Genomic DNA, 21,933 nt, shown 5'->3' on the forward strand with positions numbered 1-21,933 from the left:
ACTCAACCTCCACAGTAGAAAAATGTTAAGTAATTCCACAGAGAATATCAAATGCAAAAATAGCTTCATCCTGACATACACTTTGGATTTTCACAGTATCAAAAATATTATTGAAGAAAACTGGGACATTGTCACAGGAAACCCTTTTCTGATTAACATCTTAGGTGAAGCCCCATCATTTGTTTATAGGAAGGCCAGGAACATTAGAAGTTTTGTTGAATTTAAACCTAGACCATATGAGAAAAGCACTAAAAGATGTGAAACTAATTGTACATTTTGTATATTTATACAGCAAGGTGATAGTTTTTATTGCCTTTATTTAAAGAAAATCATTAAAACCAGTGCAGGGGGTGACTGTAACACTACAAAAGTAATTTACAGGGCACAGTGCAATGAATGTGATGCATTCTATGTGGGCAAGACTGTAAATAAACTCAAGTGTAGGATTTCATGTCATCTGTCAGAAATCCGCTCTGGATGTAAAAATAATGCACTAGCCAAACACCTTTCGCTTCATAAAAGACACAGGTTTTAAGTTCCAGATCCTGGATTGCATAGACATGGGTGATCTTGAAGGATACATCCCGAATATTCTGGAGAAACATGAACTCATGTGGCAATTAAAGCTGAACTCTTTCAGGAAGTCTGGACTAAACTACTACTGTTCAATTAAAAGTGCACTGGAACTTAAAAAATTGCCACATTGTTTACATGACTAATTGTATTTTATTATACCAGTTGGTTTTAAATACCATTTTAAATCAGTTGTAATTTAAGTGTATATTTTGTTTCCATCATCATACATACATTTTTTTCTGGTTCTTTTTTTCCACTTTATTCAAAATGATGTATAATAACAGTACTAACTAATTATATATATTTTTATAGATAGTTTTTAGGGTTCTTGTACATAGACCTGAAGAAGTTTAGAAGGACAAAAGCGATCTTTGTTAACAATAGGTTATGAAAATAGAACTTGATTTTTACATGCAAAATGTATATGTATATATATTTATATATATTTTTGGATTGCCAAATGAACTAAGGTTGATATATTTCCAGCCATGTAGTATATTGTCTTGGATAAAATCACAGACTTAATAATCTGCTTAACAGTCTGGTTAAATAAGAGGTACCACATCATTATAAATTTTATTTAAAGTACATAAGGGTTACATTATTATGACAGCTACTAAGTAGGGCGGGACCAGCTCGAATGTCACACTGATGGGGGAAGGGATGTGAATTTAACATGTGTACCAATAACACTTTGTTTTACAGCACAATAAACCACTCCCATGCCTGATAAAAAGTATATATATATATATATATATATATATATATATATATTTAGAAAGCTTGCAAGGAAATTATTACTCTATTTTTGTTTTACTTGGATCGCTTGTCTGTGTACTTAATAAAGGATTTTCGACTGGAAACAGACTGCCTGCCTTGCTTGGATTACTTTCGAATACTTAGTAATGCTGTACAATTATATATTTTCTATTATTATATTTTGTTTTGTTTTGTTTTGACTTAAGACGAGTTTAAGTTCATTAGTTCTACTACTGTTGTCTGATTTGATTAATATACAGTGATTAACTAGAGATATATGGACTGAAAATCTTCCACACAGAAAAGTCCTTCTATGTGGCACATCTCATTACTAAGGATTTTACATCCAGGAAAAAAGAGGTCATTGTCTTCCTCTACTCTTCCCTCATTAGGCCAATCATTGAGTACAATGCCCCATTTGGCATGTATGTCACTAAACACCTGCAACAACTGGAGAGGCCACAACAGTACCTCACAAAGAGGATCCTAGGCCTTAAACATTTGTCCTATATGGACAGACTCAAAAAACTCCAACTATTCTCTGTTTCATATCACCTACTTAGTGGCAATCTCTGTTTGACTTACAAAGCCATTTCTGACCCAGCTCGGTTATAAATGCTACATCTAAAGAAATCCCAATCCCTCTGCACCACATGCTCCAGAGACCTCAACCTCATTACCACAATCAACAGAACATGCTGGAGGGACAGGTTCATAACCCAGGGACTGCCCATGCTATGGAATAGACTTCCCATAAATGTCAAGTGGACCGCCTCACTGGCCCTCTTCAACAGAAATCTTGATGAGTGGATGGAAAATAGAAAATTCACCCCAGGGATCACTCCAGTGGCTCTACTCGACAGAGGCACTGGGAACTAAGGTCGGGTGGCACAATGCCAGGGTAATCCTATGAGCTAGGCTTGTAAAGGCTCCAGGGCCATTAGCCTAGTACACACCTATGAATCTATGAACCAATAAAAGATAAACACATTTAAATTTACCTGACAAGAATTCCTAGATATTATGGTGTAGTTATTACCTGCCTCCTTCTTGCTTGTTCTAGTGCTTGTAATAAAAAAAACATATATTTTTTACATTTTTAAGTAACTTTTAAATACAATTGCTATGATGGGAATAAAAAGGAGTAATGATCACAGCTAGATGGCTGGTGAGTACAGTAAATGGGAAAAAAGGATACAAAAAGTAGCTATAATTTTGACCATCAGAGGTTATGCATGATGGCAGTAATGTAATACAATACAAAAGCATAGCAGCATCCATCTTAGTGCATATAATGCCTTTAATGCCCTATACTTGGGCTATCAGAGGTTATACACGACAGCAGTAATGTAATGCAATACAAAACTTTTACAATATTGCAAATATTTAATATATTTTTACTGAACTACTTACCAGCAGTATACTAAATTTCATATCCTATCACATTGGAGATGCTAGTTCTAAGTTTTGTAGTAGAATTTCAGGGATCTATATCACTTTGTCAAATAGTCTATTCCTCGAGTCACTATTAATCAAACTCACTTAAGCAAAAGCTCATTTCAGCAAATGATCATTCCAGCAAAAATTCTCAAAGGAAAAGAAACTAGTTGGCCGGCTACCAACCATAACAAACACTACGCAATTTAAAACTCAGCAACACCACCAACTAAATATACCAACTCCAAGATTGCGCTACAGTGAGGAAAGGGGCAAATTCCCAATTATGGTTAACTACTTCCTTTCCCTAAGCAAAAAATTTGCTGGAACAATCATTCACTGCCTGATGTCATGGGGGATGGGACAGCAGCTGACGCTGGACCCAGGACTTTGATGGTCAGGCTGACTGAGGACTACCTGCAAGCAGATGGCCCAAATGTGATGACTGCAACGCTTGAACATCTACATTTATGGTAAGTGTATACAACTGTACTTTTCCTACCCTCCTTCCCCCTTGTATCTTCTTTCTTTAGGGAGACAAGTTTCTAACGGTGGCTTTTAGCCACCAGAGCCACTTTACCATATTTACTTGGTCCTCTGACTGGTTAGGGCAAGAAAAACTGATGTAATGGCGTCTGCTGTCTTCCTTTATAGCACTGATGACCTGATGTCAGGCAGCAAGTGACAGCAGCCAATGCAGAAAAACGCTGATTCTGGTATTCGGGCTGGCTGAGGGCTACCACAGCAGGGATAACCCACAGGTGATGACTGCAACAGTGAATACAGTCTAACATCTACATTTATGGTAAGTACACACAACTGTACTTTACTGACTGCTCTGACTTTGGCTTTGAGTGTGTCTGAGTTGCAAGCTCTTAAGTGATTTAACCTTAACCTCAAGGGTAAGTTATCCTTAAAGAAAAAAAAATGCCAGACGTTGTCAGCATTCACTGTTAATAAATCTGTTCATCTCCCTGTCTTTCCTGAGCCAAAAAATGAAGCATTCTTACATGGTCTGGATGTCCACAGAATCTGATATTGTATTAAAGAAAAGGACTTCAGAAGTTCCAGTCAGATGCCCATCTGTGAAGGAAAGAAGGGGCAACCTGTCACAGCAGATTTCCATGTGGTTATCCCCTACTAATCATTTTTTATTTTCATTATGGAAAGAGGCTTCCAACCAAGACCACTATACTGTGTCTGGCTACTTCATAGCTTCTTGGAGACTGGTGGAGCCAAAGTGTTCTAGATACAGCAACTTGGTCATCTGTGCACGCTTCTCATTTTTATAAAATTGACTCCTTCTCCTGATCAAGAGCATGCTTTGTTAGGGCTATTCTCCAGGGACTCTTGGACCCTGGCCCTTCTCCCTAACTAAGTTTTGGTAATTATCCCATATAGCTTAAGATATTGCAACAGTGATCTAATGAGGAGCATTGTACAGTTGTGTAAATAAAATTACCCTAATAGTAGATGTTAGAATAAATTGCTATTGGATTAACACCCTCCCTTCCAACACCCTTTTTGGTGGAGTTTTTCTTATTAGGGCTTATTCTTCCACCTGATCTCTCAGGATGGAGTTACTCTTATCCCTGCCTTTTCCATTTTTGCTGGCTCATAACCTGGTGTTTTAGGACTGTGGCCTCCCTCCTTTTAGAGGCAAGAAAAGCACTAAATTTTGGTGCCTGTACATCTGTTTTTATAGCCGCATGCTGGTGTACCTGCTCAGATATGCGGGCACATGGAAGGTGCCAGGGAGCTTTGGCTACTGGCTTGATATATCCCATATAGCTTGGGCTGCTACAACAGTGCTTTATTCAAGCATCTACTGATCTTAATTGACCACTACTATGGCAGCTTAAGTCATACAGCTTGTATCTTGCCCAGGATACAACAGGTGATTGGCTTCCAAAGCGTCAAGGGTACATTCTATGCACCCAAACCTTTATTCAGCCCAGCTTTAAGCTGAATAGTGTGGTTTAGGCCCCCAAACCTTTCATAACTTTCCTGCCGTGGAAGGATTTTGAAGATTAGACATTTTGTTAACGCTTTCCATTGCTACTTGAATAAGTTCCTTTGGCTCGGGTGGAAGGACTTCACATTTATGACAAACTAAACTTCTTCTGTGAAGATGTATGTCTTGTTAAAAAGTTGCGTTACTATTTACCTGCTGCCAGGCTTCCTTGTAAATTTGTACCTTTTTGGATTTACTATGAAACAATCTACAGTTTCTGTGCTCTTTTTTTCCAGACACAAGGAGGAGGCATGTTTGGTCAGGAGAACACACCCTTCCTGAATATGTTAAATCCAAAATCTTGGATGCTCTCCTTAACAATGATTTTCTCTCTGGACTGTAGGCTCAAGCTATTTTTAAGAAACTGGAAAACCAGGCCACATCACTACAGACTGTAACGGACTTCTTTCAGGTTCACCCACCAAGGTTTACTAAGAATTAGACCCTGTCCCTTTCCAGCTTTCCAGCATAGGCAAAGAGGGAGGAGGACCACAAGGAGAGACTAGCAGCAGACAGCAAAGTAGATGGCAAGTGGCTCAAGGAGCAAAAACTACTGGATCCCAACCTCAGGGGCCCAGCAGGGAGTAACCATGATTCAGCCAGGTCCTCCACCACCACCATCAAAACTGGGAGGCAGACTGTCTCCGTTTCTAGACAGTTTGCTAGACATTACCCAGAACAAATGGGTCATCCAGATCTTGAAGTAAAGATGCAAACTGTAATCTGACACTCTCTTTCAAGAGACACAGACAATCCCCTCAGTTCCAGATGGTCAGCTCAGACAGACTCTGCTGCAGATCAACCTTTTACTGGACCAGGGCTCCATAGAACCAGTTCCCCCAAAAAGAAGGGGGCAAAGGGTACTTTTTCAAGATTTTTCTTAATACCAAGAAAAGAAACCTGTAAACCAGTACTAGACACTGCTAATAAGTTCGAGGGTCCCCAAAAAACAAATGTTAACTGTCCAAAAACTCCTGCCCGTGATTTCTCCTCATTCTTATACAACCACTCCTAGATCTAAAGGACTCCTACTTCCATCTCGTAATAACAAGAATTCACAGGAGGGGACAGGACCTCTTCAGGGCAAGTAGGAAGCATTATCAGTTCTATGCTTTGCCCTTTGGTCTGTCTGCTGCTTCTAGAGTCTTTATAAAATATCTAGATGCAGTAGTTGCATATTGCAGGACAAAAGGTTTCTAGATTTATCCTAGTCTAGATGATTGCTTAATTCAGGCAAAACGTGAATGAACTAGCAGTATCTCTCACCAAAGCAGTGACTGCTTCTCAAGCCTGGGATTCTCTCTTACCTTAAACAAGTCAAATCTGACTCCCTCTTGGAGAATAGTTTTCTTCTAGATAGAAACAGATCACCTCCCTGCCACAAGAGAGAGTGGACTTCTTGACCCAATACTTCCAATTCCTGCTTCATCTGGTATCTGTGCCTACCAAAGAGCCTCAGGACTCTTGCGGCTCATAGTCTTAATGATTACCTTTGCCAGACTACTCGCAAGAGAAATCCAGTGTACCTAAAAATGTATGGGCCAGCACCAACATCCCCTGAACCACCAACATCCCTTGAACCACCAGATAAAAACATTTCTCCCATGCCTGAAAAAAGGCAAGCTGACAGTGGTTGGAGGCGATTCTTCAAAACAAGTGAGTTCCCATTCAGAACTCTCCAAAAAAGTCATGACCTCAGATACTTCAGCAATAGCATGGGGCGCCAACTTGAGTGGCTTTCATGTACAGGGCAGTGGGAAGCAATTCTCCAGAGTCAAGTACATCAGAATGTAATTTTAATAGTATTCAAGGGCTTGATGGCCTTCAAAAATGTTTGGAAACCAGGCAGTCTATATAAACTGTCAATACCACAGTTATAAGGCACTTGTATTCCCTCTACTGCTTAGTTATGCAGATAGTGTGCTAGAAGGTGCAGCCCCATATCTGCTGGAAAGCAGCAACTTGGCAGACTACCTGAGATGGTCAGTGTCTGACCCTCATGAGTGTGTGCTGAAAAAGGATAGGTGGTATATGTCAAAACTAGACCGTTTTGCCTCCAAAGAAAACTGGCATCGAAAGCATCACACAAGGGCCAAAGACACCAAGGCTTGGGGTTCAGACTCCTCCTTCCCATTGACATGTCCATTTCTATATGGTTTCCCTCCCGGCAGAAGTGATTTTAATTGCAACCTTTTGGCCAGGGCAGTATTGGTTTCCCCTGCTGCATTGCAATGTCTGCTTCAGCAGAAGGTCAACCTGTTGACAAAACACAGGCACCACCATACACCCTCAACTTCTACACCCTAAAGCTTAGTGTGGCTTATCTGATCCTTATCCCTCAGGGAAAATTTATGTATATGGATGTTTTAGCCATTCTGAAAGAGAATAAATCCACAAACTTGCAAGCTAGTAATGCAAACTTTTTATTCCATAAAGCGCTTTTCGTCTGGCTGGATAGCAAGACTTCTTCAGATGCAATTAAATATTCAAAACACAATATATAACATGATCAGTCAGCTGATCCGCCCTACTAATTAGAACAGCTGATCAACACCAACCAATGCATATACATATCCTCACAGCCTAAGCCAAAATGCCTTAAACACATATACCATGAATTATATCTACTAGATAAATTAATTAAAACCTACTAACATATTTATTAATTTAAATCATAATTTATATATCTATGAATATTCTAAAAACATTCTAAAAACCTATAAAATACTTAATATACTATATGAAAAGTATTGAAGTCAGAAACCATACATATAAATGAATTTCTGACTTTAATTATGTGCATACTCCAAAAAACATCTAATTTAAACAAACTAAAACAGTTAAACTAATGATGCAAAAAGTACAGTTTTGTACCTACCATAAATGTAGATGTTCGAAGATCCACATTGCTGCAGTCCTAACACTTGGGTAGTCCGCTGTCCCAGTCGGCCCGAATACCAAAGTATAAGGCTGACGTCGGTCAAGGCGCATTAGTCTGACGTCAGGACGTCAGGGTACAAATGCGCATGACCGACGTCATATCCTCAGTCTTTTCTTGCCCCAGATGTCAGAAGACCCTAAAAAGATAAGGCCAAAACCAAAAAACACCAAACACTCCTGTACCAAATATATGTACAATACATACAAATTTACAAAAGTACAATCCCACCCACACAACCACCCCTAAACAGAGAGGGGAGGGTAAATTGGACTGCAGCAATGTGGATCTTCGAACATCTACATTTATGGTAGGTACAAAACTGTACTATGTTCTTCATCTCACATTGCTGCAGTCCTAACACTTGGGTAGAATCCCAAAGCAGAGGTAAGGGAGGCTGGCAAATCATAAAGAAGCAGGAGCTGTCAACATGCCCTGCAAAATAGCCGTGGCAAAACCAGCCCTAGATTTAGAGTAGAGAGGAAGGTGGTAATGCTTAGAGAAAGTATGCACTGAACTCCAAGTAGCTGCCTCCAAAATATCCTTAGTTGCCACCCCTTAGAAATGCTGTTGAAGTGGCAGTAGCCCTAGTGGAATGAGGCCTAATCCCAGCTGGAATCTCCTTGCCATGATGGGAATAACAAAATGCAATGCAAAACCCAATCCACTTAGAAATAGTTTGTTTTGACACAGGCTTGCCCTGAGAACTCAAAGCAAAAGAAACAAACAACTGCTGAGACTGCCTAAAATCCTTAGTCCTGCTTAAATAATAACGCAACTGCCTGTGTACATCTAAAGTGTGCAAAATCTTTTCCCCCTTATTTTGGGGATCTGCATAAAAAGTAGGCAAATGAATAGTTTGGTTTAAAGCCACACTAGAGACCACCTTAGGCATAAAGGAAGGATTAGTACGTAATGATACCCTATCCTTATGGAAAATAAAAAAAGGCTCAACCGCCATAAGGGCCTGCAATTCAGAAACCCTTCTTGCAGAAGTAATGGCCAACAAAAAAGCAGTCTTCCATGACAAGTATTTCAATTCAGCAGTAGCCGCAGGCTCAAAAGGTTGTAGAGTAAGTTTCTCCAACACAAAACTGAGGTCCCAAGCAGGAGTAGGAGCTCTACGTGGGGGTCTTATATTCTTTGCCCCTCTAAGAAATTGCTTGAACAAAGGGTGAGAAAACAATGGCGGGTCACAATCATAGTGAGCTGAAATTGCTGCAGCATGAATCTTAATGGAAGAGAAAGACAAACCTTTGTCCAATAACTCAGTAAGATATTGAAGAGCCACACTCAAATTAGGCTCAGAAACCTCCAAATCCTTTGCTGCACTCCAAAATAAAAATCTCTTCCATTTTTCTGCGTACACTTTCCTTGTACTAGGTCTTCTGGCTTCCATAATCACATTCAAAACTTGTTGAGGAAGTTGAGACCTGCTGTGGTTCAAAACAGAATATGCCAGGCTGTTAGATGAAGAGAGTGAAGCTTGACATTGAGTAGATGACCGTCCCTCTGAGACAATAGGTGTGGAATCAAAGGTAAAGGCCATGGAGGCTTCCTTACCAGACTCCTCAGTAATGGGTACCAGTGTTGCCGAGGCCAATCTGGAGCTATTAAAATCATCCTTGGCTTGTCTTGTCTGACCTTTAGGAGTACCTTTGGGAGGAGAGGCAGTGGTGGAAAGGCATACACATGAAGATTTGTCCAACTGAAAGAAAGAGCATCCACTTTCCAAGCTGTGTGATGAAACCTTTTTGTGCAAAACTTTGGCAGCTGGTGGTTTAGTGGAGAAGCGAACAGATCTATGTCTGGAGTTCCCCATGACACTGTCAATTTCCGAAATACATGAAGATCCAGTTTCCACTTGTGGGGATCCATGATTTGCCTGCTTAACACATCTGCTAAGGAGTTCTGTGCTCCCGGCAGAAACCTTGCCTGAAGATTTAGTTGCAAGCTGAGCGCAGTCTCCCACAAAATCATTGCTTGCCTGCATAGAGGATAAGAATGTGTTCCTCCTTGTTTGTTGATGTACCACATGACAGTTGTGTTGTCTGTTAGAATCAACACCTGCCCTGGAAGAAGTAACTCCTTGAAAGCCATTAATGCAAACTGGACTGCTAACATCTCCTTCATGTTGATATGTAGATGCTGTAGTCTGGCAGGCCACTTGTCTTGTATCCACTTTCCATTCAGATGAGCTCCCCAAGCTATGTCTGAGGCATCTGTCGTTAGAATCTGACTCGCCTCTGGCCGGGTCACAGAGAGTCCCTTGTTTAGGTGACATTCCTGAGCCCACCACAAAAATTCCTTTTGAATGCAAGGTATTATTTGAATGACAGTGTCCAAATCCTGGCAGTGCTGTGTCCATACATTTTGAGATACCATTGCAGCTTCCTCATATGCAGTTTGGCATTGGGAAGCACCAGAATACAAGATGCCATGAACCCTAAGGCTTGAAGGACTGTCCTTGCAGTCAGCCCGGACTGAAGAGATAGTTGATGGAAGTAAAGGGAAAGATTCTTTTGTTTGTCCGGGGTTAAAAGGCCATCTGGGTTGCTGTATTCAGTCTCACACCCAGAAAGCACATGTCTTGAGAGGGTACTAGACTGGACTTTATTTCGTTCACAGAATACCCCAGGCATCTTAGCACTGCTATCACATATTCCAAATGCTGAAAAGGGTCTTCCTTTTCTTGAGCCAGAATCAGGCAGTCGTCCAAGTAAGGATAGATTTGTATTCCTTTTAGCCTGAAGTAAGCTATCACTGGAGCCAGAACTTTTGTGAATACTCTGGGCGCAGTAGATAAGCCAAAGGGCAATGCAGAGAACTGATAATGGGAATTCCCAGCTCGAAAACGCAGATACTTCCTGCAACTTAGTCTGATAGGCACATGAAGGTAAGCCTCCTTGAGATCTAAAGTTACCATCCAGTGATCTTTTCCCAGCAGAGGTAAAAGCTGTTGTAACGTCAACATTTTGAACTTGGGAATGTCCAGATAAGTGTTGAGGATAGATAAATCCAAAATTGGTCTCCACGTGTTCCCCTTTTTCGGTACTAGGAACAGACGAGAATAAAATCCTAGGCCCCTTTCTGGCACAGGAACCGGCTGAATGGCCCCTATTTGGAGTAACAGAGAAATTTGCTTGTGAGCCTCTTTTCTTTGTAGAGGAGGAATGTCTGGCATGCCTTTGAAAGGAGGCAAGGTATGGAAATAAAACCTGTAACCGTGGTGAATGATATCCAATACCCATCTGTCTTGGGTAATTAAACTCCAATTTTCTTTGAAAAGTGCCAGCCTTCCTCCCAAAGGTGCTGCCAGACGAGAAGGCTCTGGCAGCTGAAAAGGCAGGTCATTGGGTCTGTTTACGAAAGGACTGACCCCTGCCCTCACCAGAAGACTGAGCAGGTGAACTCCCTGTTCTAGGCCTAAAAGAACCTTGAGCTCTGCCCCTACCACGTCTAGACCTACCCCTAGACTGGGAATCATAAGAAGGATATGTCCACCCCTTAGTAGGCCAATTTCTACTAAACTTCGGAGGCTGAACCTGCAAAAATCTTTAACAGTCTGCATAGACTTAGCCTTGTCCTCCATTTTCTTTAAAACTGCTTCCACAGGCGAACCAAACAACACATCAGATTGTAACGGAGCATCTAAAATCCTTGTCTTAACATGCTCAGCCAAATTCTGATCCCTCAGCCAGGCGTGCCTGCGAAGAACAGAACCAGTGGCAGCCACCCTCAAGAGGCCTGTACAGCATCAAAACCACATTGCAAAGAATGCTTACCCACCTGTTCAGAAACATGAACTAAATCCTGCAACTCTTTACACTCAATACCTTCCGCCAGAGCATCCACCTTAGACTTCAATTGTGAAAGGAGATAATTTTGGTATTTTAACATGTGGAACTGGCAATTCAAAGCCCTCATGGCTAAAGTGGAAGAAGTATACACCTTCTTTCCCCATCTATCCAAAGCCCTTGCCTCTTTATCAGGAGGAACAGGATTTTTAACAACAGAAGCCTTAACACCTTTAGGCCCCTGAGAAACAGTTTCTGGGTCTGCCCTAGGACTCTTAAAAAGATACTTATGAGCTTCAGGCACCCTATAATACCTATCCGGTTTAACTGGGGCAGGAGGCAAAGAATCAGGGTTCAGGGAAGCCTCTGCAAAAACATCTTCCACCACATCCAGAACAGGAGGTATAGCTAAAGGCCTATGCTGGGGAAGAAACAAAAATTCCCTAAGCCTTTTCCTGGAATCAGAGAAATCTTGACCTTCCCACTTAAAATGCTCCCTCATGGAATGAAGAGTCTCTGAAAAAGAAAAATCCTCAGGAGGAGAAGCTGAAGGAGTAGAATCATCTACATCAGAATCAGAATAAGGAGGAAATTCCTGTAAGTCTTCAGCCGAAGACTCAGAAGCCTCCGAACACTGCTCAAAACTCTCAAGCTCAGGTTCCACCCTAGGCCTCTTATCAGGAGGGGGCATAGAACCTCTAATCATAGTAATCAAATCTTCTGCCATTTTAAGCATATGTTTCTTAGGCAGAGACCCTGAAGAACTAGGAGAGACACCCACTGAAGTTAAACCTGGCCTGCCTCTCGAAGAAGCCTTGGAAACAGAAGGGGAGGGCCTAACCACCTTAGGAAGGGAGGGGAGAACAGCTACCTGAGAAGCCCCTTCAGCCTGGCCTACCTCCTGAGAGGACACATCTAATAACAGTAAAGTCTCTCCCTGAGACTCCAAAGAAACTTCTGGCAGAACCTCCGGCTCCACCGAGCCCTCTAAAGAACCGACGTCCGGGACAGACGGTTCTTCCAACCTAGACTTTGCTGCTTTGTCCTTGCGCTTTTTAGACGAAGCGGGCGTCGGAGCATCCGACGGCATTTTATAATTACAACGCTTCCCAAAAACTAACCTGGCACAGTCTAATCTTCTCTTTATAGTGCGTTTGTTAAATCTAGCACAAGAGCGACATCCAACAACGTCGTGCTCAGGCCCTAAGCAAGGTATACACAAGGTATGGTAATCCCTATGAGGTATCTGTTTCCCACAAGAAATACAGTTATTCACTTTTTCTGACATCCGGTTAAATACTGAGGCAAGAAAACCAAAATATTCCCCAACGGGTACTTAGCCAACTTTGATTCGGTCTGAAACTCCGACTTCAGAAAATTTCAGAACGCCAACCTGCACTCGCAATACTGCTTCTGCATCGGACCATGCGGCAAAAAAGACTGAGGATATGATGTCGGTCATGCGCATTTGTACCCTGACGTCCTGACGTCAGACTAATGTGCCTTGACCGACGTCAGCCTTATACTTTGGTATTCGGGCCGACTGGGACAGCGGACTACCCAAGTGTTAGGACTGCAGCAATGTGAGATGAAGAACATCTCATACATCGCTCCTACTGGGGCAACTCTATTTAGTAAAATAATATAATATAATATAATATGCATAACATGAAAAATTCATAAAATGTTTGCTATGTAGAATAATATACATTTCTGCCCTAAAAGCTTTTTTAAAAAACTGCTTTAAAAATATATAGCTGTGATTATCTTAAAAGACTTTTCAGTTTTAAAATACATTTGGTAGAATACATCTCATTAAGACCTGGATAGAGACATGGAAATGTACGTAGTTGCCAAAACAATTCAATTGTTTCAAGTAACAAATGTATTGGGCCACGTCTAGCATGTGAGGTTACACATTCTATAGCTCTAAACATAAAACCATGATTAGGAAAAGAGTGATTATGTTTACAAAATCTTTTTGGAGGAATGTAACAAACTCGTAGAAATGTTTAAAAAGAGGGGCTATCCGGATGTATTATTGGATGAAATAAGTCAAGAGGTAATAAAAAGAGAATCATAGGTATTTATAGACCTATTTTAGTCCCTAAACCCTCTAACATAGGTTTAGATAGTGTTATTGCCCAAGAGGGCACTTTATTGGATGAGCTACCTAGCAAACCTGTGGACCTATGTAGTCTTATGGATAGCTACGATTTTGTAAACATAATATGAAAGAGCTGGGAATTTATAAAAACAGACCTACCTACTGTTAAAGAACTACATGATTTTTCTAAGGTAGTCTTTAAGAAAGGTAGGAATTTGAAGAATCTATTAGAAACTCATAAACCTATTAATTTTAGTACAAAACATGGGGGCATGTATAAATGTCATATGTGCCCATATTGTAAATACATAGAGGTAGGGACAAACTTCTCTATCAGAGGGGTTAGATATACTACTAAACATAGGTTTGATTGTAATATAAAAGGAGTGGTTTATCTTGTTAAGTGTCACAGCTGCCCTGCCTTCTATATAGGAAAGACTGATAGAAGGTTGAGGGACAGAGTATATGAACATTTGTATAGCATTTGAAATAACAAACTAGACAATGCCTTAGCTAGACACACTCACTCTTTTCCTAATCATGGTTTTATGTTTAGAGTTATAGAATGTGTAACCTCAGATGCTAGAGGTGGCCCAGTACATTTGCTACTTGAAAAAATTTAATTGTTTTGGCAACTACGTACGTTTGTATGTCTCTATCCAGGTCTTAATGAGATGTATTCTATCAAATGTATTTTAGAACTGAAAAGTCTTTTAAGATAACCACAGCTATATATTTTAAAGCAGTTTTTTTAAAAACCTTTTAGTGCAGAAATGTATATTATTCTATATAGCAAACATTTTATGAAATTTTCATGTTATGCATATTATATTATATTATTTTACTAAATAGAGTTTTCCCAGTAGGAGCGATGTATGAGTTTTGCATCATTAGTTTAACTGTTTTAATTTGTTTAAATTAGATGGGTTTTGGAGTATGCACATAATTAAAGTCAGAAACTCATTTATAGGTAGGGTTTCTGACTTCTCTACTTTTCATATAGTATATTAAGTATTTTATTAAGTTTTTAGAATGTTTTTAGAATATTTATAGATATATAAATTATGATTTAAATTAATAAATATGTTAGTAGGTTTTAATTAATTTATCTAGAAGTAGATATAATTCATGGTATGTGTGTTTAAGGCATTTTGGCTTAGGCTGTGAGGGTATGTATATGCATTGGTTGGTGTCGATCAGCTGTTCTAATTAGTAGGGCAGATCAGCTGAATGATATTCATGTTATATATTGTGTTTTGAATATTTAATTGCATCTGAAGAAGTCTAGCTATCCAGCCAGACGAAAAGTACTTTATGGAATAAAAAGTTTGCATTACTAGCTTGCAAGTTCATGGATTTATTCTTTTTGTGGAGCATTAGTCGGTTTGTTGCTGCTGTTTTTTCCCATTCTGAAAGAGGCTAGAAAGCCAAGCACTAGGGAATACTATCTTTAAAATAGAAGAGATTTTATGTAAGGTGCCATGCCAACAGCCAGCAACCTTTTGTCAGCAAAACTATCCTTGGTACTACTTGGCTGAGCTCTTTATAAAAGAGTTCTCATATTCGTCCATTAAAATTTGTGACTCTGCCATACCTGCTTGTCATCCCATGCAAATTCCTTAAGGGGGAAACAGTTCTTAAGGGTGTCATCCACCTCAAGCTTCCAAGATTAGTGCCTGCTGTATCCTGAGATTGTAACTTCTGTTTTGGAGTTGCTGAACTGCAGATGCCCGTTCATATCACTGTTGCAGTATTCTTAATCTCTGATATCTGGCAAGGATAGCCCAACGTCTGACCAGTAAACCAGAACTTTTATTACCTAGGGAGCATTTTACATCAAGTGTATGCATCCCGCTCAAGTGTGGAGTCTGACACACACACACACACACACACACACACACACACACACACACACACACACACACACACACACACACACACACACACACTCCCAATTCAGAACTTCATTGACACCAGTCTGAATGCAGTTGTCCTGTCTCAATTCATCCTTTGCTGTGCTGGTTTACTGAACCTACATTTTTCTGGGTACCCTGTTGTTTTTTTTTTCCTTTTCCTTATATTTACTGGGTTGCATGTGATCTAAGAAAGGGAAATGTCAGTGCGGGAAGCAAACTTCCCATAAAGAATGCCACAGTAGGTGCTTGTTTTGCTTTGGTGTGTCCCACGACCACATGCAGTGCTCTGTCAGACTTTGCAGTGTCACCTTTCTTCCCTTTCTTTTCACCTTGAGAACTACCATCCTCAAGCTTTCTGCTCAAGGTACAGTGGCAGAATTTGCTTGCTGCGAGGTCCAGCTGCCACTTAAGACCAAGAAATCTGGGCCTGAGTCTGCTGCTGTCCAGCTTCCACCAGACTTTTTGAGGTGAGTGAGAATGCAGAGGATAGTCCAGCATTGGTTTACTCTGCCACAACCTTATTGGAGGCCAGTGTGGAACCTGCTTCTTGCATGTCCTTGGAGGCCTTGCAGACATATGCTACATATGTTGAAGAAGAACTACAGTTGATAATTTCCGATGTACCTAAGGGGATTCCTCAAGTCGCTGCATGGGAAGAGGTGTCTGGTAGCCTGCTTGAATGTAGGCAGGGGTCAGAACCTCGATGTTTTGTTAAAGTAGATGTCCTTATGAAGAAAAGGTAAAAGAGCTAAGAAACTCAATAGATTCTATAAGGTGCCAGATGCTCTTTCTCAGTTCTACCTCTCAGGTTGCCCATCACTCTCTTAAATGCAGTTGTTATGCAGCAGATACATCCTCTAGGGCTACTGCCTCCAGCTCTGTGATGACAGCCTACTCCTGGCTTCTCCTTCAGGTCTTTCCAGATTGTCAATGCGGAACTTCTGGATGCTTCCTCGGGTAACCAGAATTGGATTGGTACTGCTGTGACTGATCTTTTCAAGACCTTACAGGATCAAGGTAAGGTCATGAAAGATTTAAAGCAGTTCTTCCTCTATTCCCAAGTTAGAGGAACTACCCCTTTAAGACTGTCTAGGTGGCCTACACAAACAATCAATCTTCGAAAGGTAAAAGGCTCCTAGGTGCGTTTTCTGACAAGCCTACTCAAATGTCCAGGCTCCAAAAGCAGTCTTTTCCTGACAAATATATAGTCGTCTGTCTGCCTTCCTTTCCTCTCAGCCAGGTTCCCTTGTCCCCCAGGCTTTCTTTCCGTCTCACTTTGGCAGTTGATCACCACAGGCACCTGGGTTTTCACCATTATCTGGCAGGATTACTTTGACCTGAAAGGCCCTTCCCTCCTTTTCTAGAATTCCTCAACCCCAAATAAAACAGTTGTCTCATTTTTCAGGAGTATTGCAGAGTCTGCTTGACCAAGGTACCATTCAGCCGGTTCCTCAGACAGAGAAGGGTTTGGGGTTACTCAAAGGTATTTCTACAACACAGGAAAGAAGGATCTTTGAGATTTGTCCTGGATCTTTCTTTATTGAACACTTTTCGCATAGTATCTTCCTTCCAAATGCTGTCTTAAGACTTTCTGCTGCTCCCCCAATCCTATCTGGTTTCCTTTGATCTGAAAGATGCTTACTTTTACATTCCCATCTACCCCGTATTCAGGAAATGTGTTTCTCTCCATTTCTTTTCTCACTTTCAATTCAGTGCTTTGCCCTTTGGGCTTTCCTCGGCCCCAAGGATACTCAGTCTAGCCCCTGTAGTCATCTTTTGCAGGTTTCAAGGTATCCAGATATTTCCTTAGTTGGGCGACATCTGGCTGCAGGCTCCATCCCATTTCAAGGTGGTGCAGGATCTTCATTTTACCAAGCTTCTGTTGCACAGCCTGGGGTTCACTGTCAGCCTTCAGAAGTTAATGTTTACTCCATCTCAGGATCACATTTTCCTAGGCTGCAGGTTCCAGACTGTTCCACCACTGGCATCTTTTTCTACCTCCTAGGTTTTGTCATGCACACATTTTCTGTCCCTGCTTCCCGTGTCCTCTGTACCAGCCAGGGAGTTTCTCTGATCTCTGGGGTTGATGGCCTCCACTATCCTCATATGAAGGCTTACCCAGGGAAGTATGGGAACTTTCAGTGGTGCCTAAAATCAGTGTGCATTCAACACCTCCATCCACTAGTCCATCTCATTCCTCTACTATCCTGTCTCAAGCTAAAACTTCATTGGTGGATTTGGTAAGCGCTGTTTCAATCCAGGTGTTCCTTTCCACCCTCTTCAGCCTTCTCGGGAACTGTTCAGACATATCAGAGCTGGAGTGGGGAGCTGCTTCAGGCACCCTGAAGGTGCAGAGCCTTTATTCCCCTCAGCAGAGGATGGTACACATCAACATAAAGGAAATGAAGGCTCTCATTCTGGCCCTTCAGAGTTTCCATGCACTCTTGGCCCCAGGTCCCTTCAAGGTTTATACAGTCAACAAGACAGTCATGTGATATATCAATAAACATGGAGGCACCAGGTCTTACCTTTTGCACATTGGCCCTTCAGGCATGGGAGATGGGCATCAATTTTCAGGTCACTCTACAAGCAGTCTGTATACCTTCAGAGTGCAGTCTTGTGGCATATTTTCTCATCAGATCCAGGACACAGCCTCACAAATAGATGCTTCACTGGAATGTGTTTCTAGACATAGTTAATCAGTGGGATATTCCTCAAGTAGATCTCTTTGCCTCCCCTCTGAACAGGCAGTTGCCTTAGTTCTGTTTCAGAGTTCCAAGCCTTTGGGCTTGGAAGGTGGACTCCATATATTTCTCCTGGTGGGGAATGTTTCTGTATGTCTTTGTGAAATCACAAAGTTAAGGAGGCCACTCGATCTTGGTGACTCCATTTTGGCCAAGACAGCACTGGTTCTCCCCTCTTATTCCATATGGCCAGGGGCAATCATTCCAAGTTACCTCATCCCACGGATCTTCTAAGGACAAAGGAAGTCTCTCACCCTCATCTGCCTCTTCAACTGATGCTTTGGTTTTCTGAGGATGAACTTAGGGTCCTACAGGAGGCAAGGAAATCCAATAGCAGAACATCATCTGTCCAAATGGAAGAGATTAGTGTCCTAAACATCGCCAGGAGCACTTTTTATTGGAGGTCCCCTTGGTTCTTAACTGTATGAACTACATACTGGCTTGGCATATTCTTCAGTGAAAGCCCAACTATCTGCCATTTCTGCCTATTTCTCACTTACTGCTTCTTTGGCCTTTACATTTGAGGTCAAGAAGTTTCTTAAAGGCATCCTTAATATTAGACCCTCGAAACTCATTATTCATTCTCTTATTTTTATCCTTGAAAAGCTGACTTGGGCTCCTTTTTGAGCTTGAACCCACTACTTTGCAGCATTGCACCTGGAAGACTTGTTTGCTTTAAAATCTGCGTGAAGGGTATCCTATTGGCCTTTATGGTGGACCTTCCCTTTTTGTTTTCTTAGAGACGGGGTGTCTGTCCATACAAATCCTCCTTTTATGCCCAAGGTGGTAAATGAGCTGTCCCTTAATCAGTCTGTCCAGCTTCCTTTTTTCCTTTCTTCGCAAGCTGCTAGTGAAAAGGTTCATCATATAAACAAACGAATGGCAGAAAACAGTGGCTCCAAGAAACAAAAAGCAGGATACTCCAAAAAATAGCGTATAAAACCTTTAATTACCGCTTTCATCGACTGACTTCCTCAGAATGCTTAATACAAAAAGAACACTCCCTTAAATACACACTCCAGTTGATTGAACAATTGATTAATTATTACTTAAAATTATGTTCAAAAATTATCTTAAAAAACAAGAAGACAAAAATAAATCATTGTGTTTATCAATATACAATTTCCTATATTTTAAAAAACATTTCACATTGATTGTTTCGTTTAAACCAGGTGGTTGATCTGCTTTCAATTTAATTTGCCACAAGGTCTCTCTTTGTTCAAGATAGTTCTTGAAATCGCCAGCCCTTAAATCCTGTTTGCAAGCCTCCATAACAGTAAAGACAAATTTCTTAAAATTTACACACGTAGTAGAATGTCTAAATAATACACTCTTAGAGTCTTTTGTCTTTATATAATGTAAATGCTCTTTAATACGTGTAGCCAGACTTCTGGTGGTCATGCCCACATAGAATGCGGGGCAGACCGTGCATAGGGCAATGTATACAACACCGGAGGTGTTGCAAGAAAAGTATCCTGGAACCTCCATAACTCTGTCTATAGTAGTTATGGAAATAAACGGACCTGTAGAAATGTACCTACATATTTTACAATTGTGACAACAAAACATTCCTTTTTTCACAATATTTATTTTGCTGGCGGAGACCTTGTCATGTTCAAGCATTTTCTTTATACTATAATTGTTTCGAAAAACAAAGTTTGGTTTATTGCCAACCACCTTAAAAATGTTTTAAGGTTCATCATACTTTAGATTTGCATAGACAGCTCAGATATTTAAACAAAACAAAAAAGGCCTTTCGTAAATGTGATCAAATTTGTTTCCTTTCACATCAGGACATTGGTTTTGTGGTTTGTAAGCAAACCATTCCTCCTGGATTTCTAAGGCCATTTCTGATTTTTATACTTTCCATAATAAGCAGTTTTCTGCTTCTGTGTGGGCTCACTTTACTAGAACAGTAGCTTCCTCTGGGGCGATCTCCAAAGGTTTGGACACAAACTCCATCCATGAAGCTGCTACTTGGTCTTCAGTTCACACATTCACAAAGCTTTATAAATTAGATGTTATTTCCAGGGCAGGTTTTGCCAAGGCTATTCTGCATGGGTTTGTGGAGGGCTCCTTCTTGCCTTCTCGGTAGCTTTTGTACGCTCCCAGAGGTGATGAGTACTGCAACAGCGATGTGGGAAGGCATAGTATTGTTGTGTAAAAATCATACCATAACAGTGGGTGTCTTCCTTTCCACTGCTGCAATATTCAGTCCCTCCCTTATACCCTCCCTTCTCTTCCTTTTGCATAAGTAATATTTTTGTACTAGTCAAGAGGTTTCTCTCTTCTTTACTCCTTTTTTCTGGATATACATGTCCTCCTTTCCACTGGGGGTCCTAGTTCTTCTGGGCCACTTCAGTTCTGAGTTGGGAGGGTATGTGTGTCACCTATATGCTCTACACTTGTACAAGGCATGTCTGGCATACAGCACTTCCCTAGGCGATAAAGGCTGTGGTGTACTGGCCGGAAGTGGGTGTCCTTGGCAAGGGATCCCAGAGGTGATGAGTACTGCAGCAATGAAAAGGATATCTACTGTTATGGTAAGATTTTGCACAACTGTAGTATGTAAGCTTTTAACTTGGAAGAGAGCTTTTTTAGTGGCCATCACCTCCGATTTCAACAAGAGGATCCCTGAGAGTATACCCATCTTTCATGCCTAAGGTGGTTACTTAAGATATCTCTGAGTCAAGTTACTCCTCAAAACAAGGGCCCTTCACACTTTGGATGACCATAAGCAGCTCTGGTAATTATTTGGACAAGGCAAAACACAACATTCAAGTAATCAGAGAGACAATTTGTGTCCTTTGTGTTAATAAATTAAACATGCCAGTTGACTATTTCCAAATGGATATCTAATTATTGTATCAAATTTTGCTACAATCTCGGGAGGGGAGCAGCATGTCAGGACACACACAGCTACCTTCATCAGTAGAATATCCACCAAAGAAGTCATGGAGGCAGCCACCTTGGTCCTCTACTCATATATTTTACCTTGCACTGCAACCTGACCTCTTTCTAGAGCAGAGTTCGCCACTGCAGTGTTAGTCTTCTGGCTTCATCCTGATACTTTCCCAAAGCTAAAGCTGTAAAAATGGAAAGAATTTCCAAACCAAACCTAATGAATCTGCTGCACATCCATAAATCAAATCGAACTAGAGCTACCCATTCTAGGGACCTAAATATGGCTGATGACTTGATTAAGATGTGCTAGAGGGACAGATTTGTCTCCCAGCAACTGCCAAGTCTTTGGAATAGGCTGCCAATTCATGTGATGCAGACCATCTCTGACACTGTTCAAAAGCAACCTGGAGAGTGGATGGGGCACCATAAATTCTTACCAGGGATAACACCCACAACCCTCCTAGGCATGGGCAGTCATAACTAAATATATTTTGGGCATTGACTGGAGTATCTCTGGTAATACATTGGGATGAAATGGCTAGTCTTGAAATGACCTCCGGGTTGATAGCCTAATAACCTCCTATGATCCACCTAAGTGAGTTTGATTAGTAGTGCTTCGATGAACAGACTATTCAACAATGTGATATAGACCTGAATTTCAGATGTACCACTGAGCAGGGTGTGTGTATGTGTGGGGGGGGGGGGGCTGCATTTAGCGCACTCTTGCTGGTGCTGCTGTCT

The 21,933-nt window shown here is 41.1% G+C and overlaps 1 protein-coding gene across 1 annotated transcript in view; it reads right to left on the reverse strand.

Moving 5' to 3' along the window:
* Window positions 1-21,933, reverse strand: part of LOC122799560 (carbonic anhydrase 15-like) — a 346,265-nt gene that overhangs the window by 86,318 nt on the left and 238,014 nt on the right. The window lies entirely within an intron of this gene.

The sequence above is a fragment of the Protopterus annectens genome, chromosome 4.part0 (genome assembly GCF_019279795.1).
Source record: "Protopterus annectens isolate FY-2018-M chromosome 4.part0, PAN1.0, whole genome shotgun sequence".
Classification (NCBI taxonomy): domain Eukaryota; kingdom Metazoa; phylum Chordata; order Ceratodontiformes; family Protopteridae; genus Protopterus; species Protopterus annectens.